Genomic DNA, 8,080 nt, shown 5'->3' with positions numbered 1-8,080 from the left:
AGAAAATAATGCAATAAAAACAAGTAAAATCCAGTAAAAACAAGACTAGATACAGCAGTCTTTAATTGCAAAGAAGGGAGAGTACGGTGGAGAAGAAAAAGAGGAAGAAGAGAGAAGAAAAAAATAATAAAAAAGAAAATAAGTAATATAAAAAATAAAGAATTAAATATATATATAATTAATATTATTTGTAGAGACTGGGATTTTCTTTTTTAAAATCTAAGGCAACGTCCAAAGGGCCAAACCAGTATGAGTTGAGCAAGTTTGCTAAATACAAGGTTAATGCAAAAAAACCAATTTCACTATTGTTCACTAAGTACCAGGGGGCTTCAAAAAGTTTGTGGGAAAATTCCATTACGTTTTCATTCTATTTCCCAAGAACTTATTGAAGCCCCGTCATATAACGAAGTAGAAAAGGTAGCCTTTAAAGCATGCTATTCACAAAAACTCTAAGATAACTTAAAGCTGTGTAAGAGCTAAATCAGGAAAACGTATCTGATTTATTGACGTTCATAAAAATGACCCTAAATAAGGACAATGCTTAAAGACAGAAAAAGTCAATATGGCAAAGATGGCGATTTTCCCAGTATTATCTTTAATATTAATACACTTTCATTCACAACTGCCAGAAAAGTTTCAATTCAACTTGTCAAGGTGATCCTCATATTCATTTAAGATGAAATTGCTGAAAAAAGTGAGATGGAAAAAGAACATGGATAGTATGCTAGCATTTATTTAAGTGGGTGGCATGAACATACACACACAGACACACATCTTTTCCCTAGATTATTGCAATAGTTTCTTCATTGGTATCTTCCTGCCCTTGCTTGTTCTTCACCCACCCCTTTCCCAGTTCCCCTAGTTCATTATCAACTGGGCAGTTAAGGTTATCCTCTTAAATGTTAGGCAGATAATACTACAACTCCCACACTTAAAACCCTCCAACAGCTTCCTGTCTCAGAGTAAAAGACAGAATCACTATTATAGCTTATGAGGCCTTCCTTACCTGATCTGCCTTCCCCCACTCCTTAGCTCTCACATCTCATCTCCCACTACCATCCTCCTCATTGCTCTATTTCAGCATATTTAGCTCCTTTACATCCTTCTTATCTTTATAACAACCATTTTAGGATGGCTCTCTCATTTAAAATTTCAATGTCCAACCTCAATTCTACATAGCCTCCTGTTTCAATTTTTCTCCATAGTAGTTCTTTTTGTTGTTGTTAAGTGCCGTCGAGTTGATTCCACCCATAGCAACCCTGTAGAGGGTTTCCAAGGAGCAGCTGGTGAGCTTGAACCACCAATCTTGCAGTTCAAACGACTTTGCAGTCTGACGCATTAGCCAACAGCGCCACACCCGGACTCCAGTATTCCTCATTACTGAATATATATTTTACTACTTACCTTATTTATTAAATGGTCAACAACACTACTGTAGAAACCATGATAACATGGGGCTTGTCTCTTTTTTTCACTGCTATGGCCCAGCACCTAGCATTGTGCCTGCCACAAGATAGCATTCAGTAAGTGATGAATGGTTGAATGAATGATCCTTAATGAATCCTTAATGCATGAAGAACTCTGGAAGATAAATGTGGAAATAAAACACTGCTTTAGAGAAATGAGAAAATGATAACAATAGGCAAGTCACAAAAACCCAAAACCAAATGCACAGCCGTTGAGTCAACTGCAACTCACAACAACAGTAGGTAGGGTTTCCGAGACTGTAAATCTTTCCAGGAGCAGACAGCATCAGCTTTCTCTTTCCAGACCTTGCAGTTAGCAGCACACAGAGCGCCACCAGGGTTCCATAAGGAGTTCACATAAGGCATTAACAAGGGTACATGGGTATGGGCAGTCATAGTCCATACCAATAATGCTGTAGCGTAATGAAAACTTACAGGAGGATAGCCAGACAGACTCAGGGAGCCTTTAATAAGGGCATACATTGCGACCTATCTGTTCTACTTCTAGGAGCTTTTCCTTCTTCAAAATTACAAACTATATTGTTGTTGCTATTGTTTGCCACCGAGTTGGTTCCAACACATGGCGACCCTGTATAGGGTTTCCAAGGAGCAGCTGGTGGGTTTGCACTTCCGACCTTGTGGTTAGCAATCCAATGCGTATCCTACAGCGCCACACCAGGACTCCATTGGTTGGTTGGTTGGTTATGTGCCGTGAAGTCGGTTCCGACTCATAGCGAACCTGTACAGGGTTTCCGAGGCTGTAAATCTTTACGGGAACAGAAAGCCTCATCTTCCTCTCATGGAACAGCTGGTAGTTTCGAACTACTGACCTTGCAGTTTGCAGCCCGATTCCTAACCACTACGCTACCAGGACTCCATAGCATGTGTCAAATGGTTGGTGACAAATGCATTACTTAAGATGACAAGAAGTTGAAACGAACCAAATTAACCAACAACAGAGGTAAATCCTCTAAAATGAATCCCATGAAAAACTTTAAAATAATGACAGGTTTGTGATTGCTTGAATGGAAAGATACTAATCCTGTAATGTCAAATGAGAAAGGAAGGTTGAGAACTATATGTACAGTTGATTGCAATTTTTAAAGTCATTATGCATAACTATAAGACTGCATGTATTCCCAAAGGGAAGTAGAGAGGGATGGGAATTTTTTTTTACAATAATTGCATTATTGTTGTTATTAGGTGCCATTGAGTTGGTACAGACTCATAGCTACCCAAGGCACAACAGAATGAAACACTACCCGGTCCTGCTCCATCCTCACAATTGTTGCTAAGTTTGAGCCCATGGCTACTGCCACTGTGCCAATCCATCTCGCTGGGGGTCTTCCTTTTTCTCCGACCCTCCACTTTACCAAATGTGTTGTCCTTCTCCAGGAACTGGTCCCTCCTGATAATATGTCCCAAGTATGAGAGACGAAGTCTGGCCATCCTGGTTTCCAAGGAGCCTTCTGGCTGAACTTCTGTAATTCTGGTGGAATTATAAAGAATCTTCATTTTCTTTGAGCTTTTCTGTATTTTGGGATTGTGAGTAGTGAGTTGTAGGCAAAGGAGCATGCATTACTCCAGTACGTACGTACACAAATCAACACGGTGACTCCCCAACAATACAGTTTTTAAATAAAGAAACATTAAAATAAGGGAGGGGACTATTGATGCCTCATAGAAAAACATCTGTGCAATGACCAGAACCCAAACTGCAGCCTGGTATACACGCAGCCTCACAGCTACACATCTGCGGACTTTCTACTGGACTTAACCATCCCACGGTCACGCCCGCGCGCATCCACGCTCACATGGAAACACACAAGGAAAAGGCAGATCTACAATATCCGGTTACACACACTCCCACCGCACACTCAGTACGACAATGTCGGGCAAATGCAGTCACAGCAGGCCGCTCACGAACGGCCCCTCACCGCCCTCCCATGGCCTCGAAGAAGCACGGAGAGCGGAGGAACTCCGTCCGCGTCCTCCAACCACACGGGAGGCCACCCCCCCCCCCACGCCCACCCAGCAAAGAGTCCCGAGCTCAGAGCTCACGGCATCCCGAGAACTCACCCTCGAGCCCGCGGGCACACTCGGTCCGGGCTGAGGTTGGGGAGCCGCTGGAGTCAGCGCGGGCTCCGCCTGAGAGCAGCACAGCCCTGGTCCGTTAGACGTGGGACAACACTTCCCAGAGGACCCCGCGGGTTAGCCGGGAAACCCCGGCTTTCCGTTTGCGGGCGGGGTGGGGAATTCATGAGGGGGCGCACACACTTACGGGTCTTGTGGAGGCCGCTTGGCTTCCCTCAGAGCCTGGGTGTGCAACGTGGTGCGGCAAAGACTCTGCTTCTGAACAGTCCCTGCTTTCCCGCCCCGGACTACAGTTCCCAGAGGCCTTCCCGGTCCAAGACTAGTTCCAGAAAAAGGCATTTCCTCTTTGCTTCTGCGGACTGGATCTTTCGGTTCCCATAGTTAGGATGCTTAGTCGGTGGAGAAAGTGCAGTTTCGTCCGTTTGGTTCCGTTTGGACCCGGCTCCACCCAAGACTAGACTTAATCAGGGTGAAAATGGGGCAAAATCAGGGTCCCGTGAGGCAGGCCGGTGGGAGCCATCCAGACTGTGGGCTCCTGAAAGCAGTCCAGAAGAAGGAGGAGTGTACTGTGTGACTGTATAAAGGAGACTTTGTTGTTGTTGTTGTTGCTGTTAAGTGTCATCAAGTCGGTTCCGACTCATAGTGACTCCTCTGTATAGGATTCCCAAGGAGCGGCTGGTGAGTTTGAACTGCGGATCTTGCGGTCCAGTGCAATATCCTGCGGCGCCATACCAGGACTCAGAATGAGATTTCTTGTCAGGTGCAATGGAGTCGGCACCGAGTCATAGCGACCCAAAGCACTCTGCCCGGTCCTGGGTCAACCTCACATTGCTGCTGCCATTGTGCCAATCCATCTTGTTGGGGGTCTTCCTCCAACCCTTTTTCTCCAACCCTCAACTTTACCAAACATGATATCCTTCCTTCTCAAGACACTGGTCCTTTCTGAAGTATGTCTGAAGTATGAGAGATGAAATCTAGCGATCCTGACTTCCAAGGAGCATTCTGGTTGTACTTCTAACACAGATGTTTGTTCTTTTGGCAGTCCATGGTACTTTCAGTATTCTCCAATATCGTAACTCAAATGCACCAATTCTTCCATGGTCTTCCTTATTCAGTGTCCAGCTTTCGCATGCATATGAGGCTATTGAAAACACCATGGCTTGTGTCAGGCACACCTTAGTCCTCAAACTGACAACTTTGCTCTTCAACACTTTAAAAAGGTCTTGTGCAGCAGATTTGTCTAATACAGTACATTATTTCATTTCTTGACTGCTGCTTCCATGAATCTTGATAGTTGACCCCAGCAAAATGAAGTTTTTGACAACTTCAATTTTTTCCCCATTTATCAGACTTTGTTGTTGTTAGTGTCATCAAGTTGGTTCCAATCCACGGCGACCCTGTACATGGTTTATGAGGTGCAACTGGTGAGCTTGAACCACTGACCTTGTGGTTCAAAGTCAAACTTGTGCAAAGACAAACCATCTTTGCAGTCCAGTGCATTAACCCACAGCGCCTCACTTAGGCCCTGGAATTTAGGGTAGGAAATCCATGGGCTGCTCTAGACAGTCTGATTTCCAGTAGCTTTTGAGATTTTGAAAATCTGTGACTATTTATGCAACTACGGTCGCGTTGTATGACCTTGTGACTATAATTCTGACCCGGGGATTTTGTTAGAGATAATGTGCCTGTACCAGCTCTTTGGACCCCTCAATTGACCGTGACAGTCTTGCTGGACTTGACTTGGGTTTGTGAACGAGATTAATAGATAGTATTGTGTGTGCCCAGTCCTCTTGTATTCTAAACCATCTCCGCCAATTACTAGCTAGAGCACCTCCTACTAATTACTCCTCTTGGCCATCTGGCCTAAATAGCCCTAATAAATAATAGTAACTGCTTCATAGGCTCTAGTGAGCACTGAAAGAGTTAATTAATGTACAGTTTGGTTTCTGTGAGTTTGATTCTTTTTTAATGTGTGTAATAGTTTATTTTTGAGGCATGATTTGCATACCTGGTCAATAGTTGGGATCAGATCAGAACTTTAGACCTTAGTCATCCTCCAAAATAGGATTCTTGGAAAGAAAGGAGACCCAAATAGACGGTTCACAAGCACCATCACTTCCCCTCCTAGATGTTCTCTTCAGACCCTGGTGTACCCCAAATGTACTTCAGACCCTACAGCATAGCACCTCCAGTCCAGAGTGCTCCTCAAGAGATTATTGTGCACCTGGGGGAAGATTCCAGCCCCACAAAGTAGGAACCCTGACATTTGTCTTTGGTGATAAGGGGAACTAATGGTTTTAATCTCTCTTACCTCCTCTTATATGTAGATAGTTGGAGGGGAAGCAGGCAAGGGAGAGAAGAAGACTTTCTGAGAGTTGTAAAAGTGGGAGAGTTGTAAGAAACACCTGGTGTTCATGACTCCTACTTACCTCTTTAGCTCAGTCTTTCTGTAAAAGGAGAATCACAGGAAATAAGGCATTGTTGTTGTTGTTGTTAGGTGCCATCGTGTCGGTACCAACTCATAGCGACCTTATGCACAGCAGAACGCAACACTGCCCAATCCTGGGCCAACCTCACTACTGTTGCCACACTTGAGTCCATCGATGCTGCCACTTGGCCAATCCATCTCGTTGAGGGTCTTCCTCTTTTTCTCTGACCCTCCACCTTACCAAATAAGGCATTACGCACCTGAAACCTTGACAAAACTGTTGTTGTTACTAAGTGCTGTCAAGTTAGTTCTGATTCATAGCAACCCTGTGTAGGGTTTCCTAGGCTTTAAATCTTCACGGAAGCATAAAGCCTCATCTCATCTTTCTCACATGGAGCGGCTGGCAGACTTAAACGGACCTTGTGGTTCACTGTCCAGTGCTTATTGTATGGGACAACTGCACTCCTGGACTAAAGTGTTAATGTTGTCCTTTTTAAAAAAAAAAAAAAAATCACTACCACAAACACTTGCTTCTTTTTCAGTGCTTTAAGAACATTTCCTTTTTCCCTGGGGGATGGTGAGAGGAGGAGATGAGGGAAAGAGAGGCTTGCAGCACAATAGTGACGCGTCATATAGGAGCCTGGTCCCTGGTCAATGCGTGATGGAGAGCAAGGGTAGGACGCCCGCTTTTGTTGGTCCTTCCTCGCCATTGAAAGTTCACCACATCTTCTTTGTTCACAGTATTTGCTAAGAATTCTGATAGCTTGGAAGTAAATGACCTATGGGAACTTTCACTATAGAGAATGTAGTATCTTGAGAAGGCAAGTAGTGGTTATGAAGTATCACCAAGCTAACATTGGCTTTCTCCACAGACCTAACCTTTAAAACCAGCCAGTATATGATACTAGTTGGCCTAAGTCTGAGTAGTGGTAAAGTCCTCTCCTTTGTCTGAGTTTTAGAGGTGGACATGTAATTAGATCCTGAGCATAGAAGATTGGACTAGTGGGAGCAGGGATTTATTTATTATTTTAATGTAAGAAACCTTTATTTAATCATTGTGTATTATAATTTTTTTTAGGTTTTTTATTGTGGATTAAGTGAAAGTTTACGGGGCAGATCATCAGTTTTACATTCAACAAATCATATACCTTGTTTCATTACAATGATTATAATCCCCTCCATGTACCATCAGTTAACATTATTTCTATTCACTTCAGCTCTTGTTTGTGAACACTCAGGATTATATAATAATTTACACCACCAAAGGGCACATGCTGTAAGTCTGCCTCCTGGCCACCAGCTTTTAGTCCCCCTTTTCCCATGAATCTAGAGTCCTCAGCTGCTCCTCTTCATGTCCCCATCTCTGCCTTCATCTCTGATATCGCTGCTTCTCTGGATAAGGTCTTGCATTCCGCTTGTGCTCTTCTTCCTTGATGGTCCTAGGGTCCTTTGTTTCTGGACTGTAAGATTAACAACTCCCCTGTTTTTGTTATAAAACTTCTACCTTTACAATTGTGAGAGTCGCAATTAGTTCTGATAACAATTATTCACTGTTGTATCACAAGAGACCTATCCGCATTTCCTTTCATCAGCCCCGCCTAGACTTGGATACTACTCAGTGGAGATTCTACCTTACTCCACTCAACTATAGTAGGCAAGCAAGGAGCAGGGATTTTTGCACCACAATCCATGACTAGGACTCATCATGAAGAGTAATTTCCAATTTAATATTGGATAAAGAAACATTGGTTTCAGACCACGTATTGCTGTTAAGTGCCATTGTGTCAGATTCAATTCATATCTATCCTGTATAGGTTTCCAAGAAGCAGCTAGTGGGTTTGAACCACCCACCTTGCGGTTAGCAGTCATACAGTGCTATACTTGTTCTTGTTGTTATGTGCCATGGAGTCAGTTCTGACTCATTGTGACGCTGTACAGGATTTCCAAGGCTGTAAATCTTTACGGGAGCAGGAAGCCTCTTCTTTCTCCTGCGGAACAGCTGGTAGTTTCGAACTGCTGACCCTGAGGATCGCAGCATGATTTGGAACCACTATACTACCAGAGTTCCTTTACAGTGCTACATTAGGACTCC

The sequence above is a fragment of the Chrysochloris asiatica genome, unplaced genomic scaffold (genome assembly GCF_000296735.1).
Source record: "Chrysochloris asiatica unplaced genomic scaffold, ChrAsi1.0 scaffold00104, whole genome shotgun sequence".
Taxonomy (NCBI): Eukaryota; Metazoa; Chordata; class Mammalia; order Afrosoricida; family Chrysochloridae; genus Chrysochloris; species Chrysochloris asiatica.
This window is presented reverse-complemented; position numbering follows the sequence as displayed.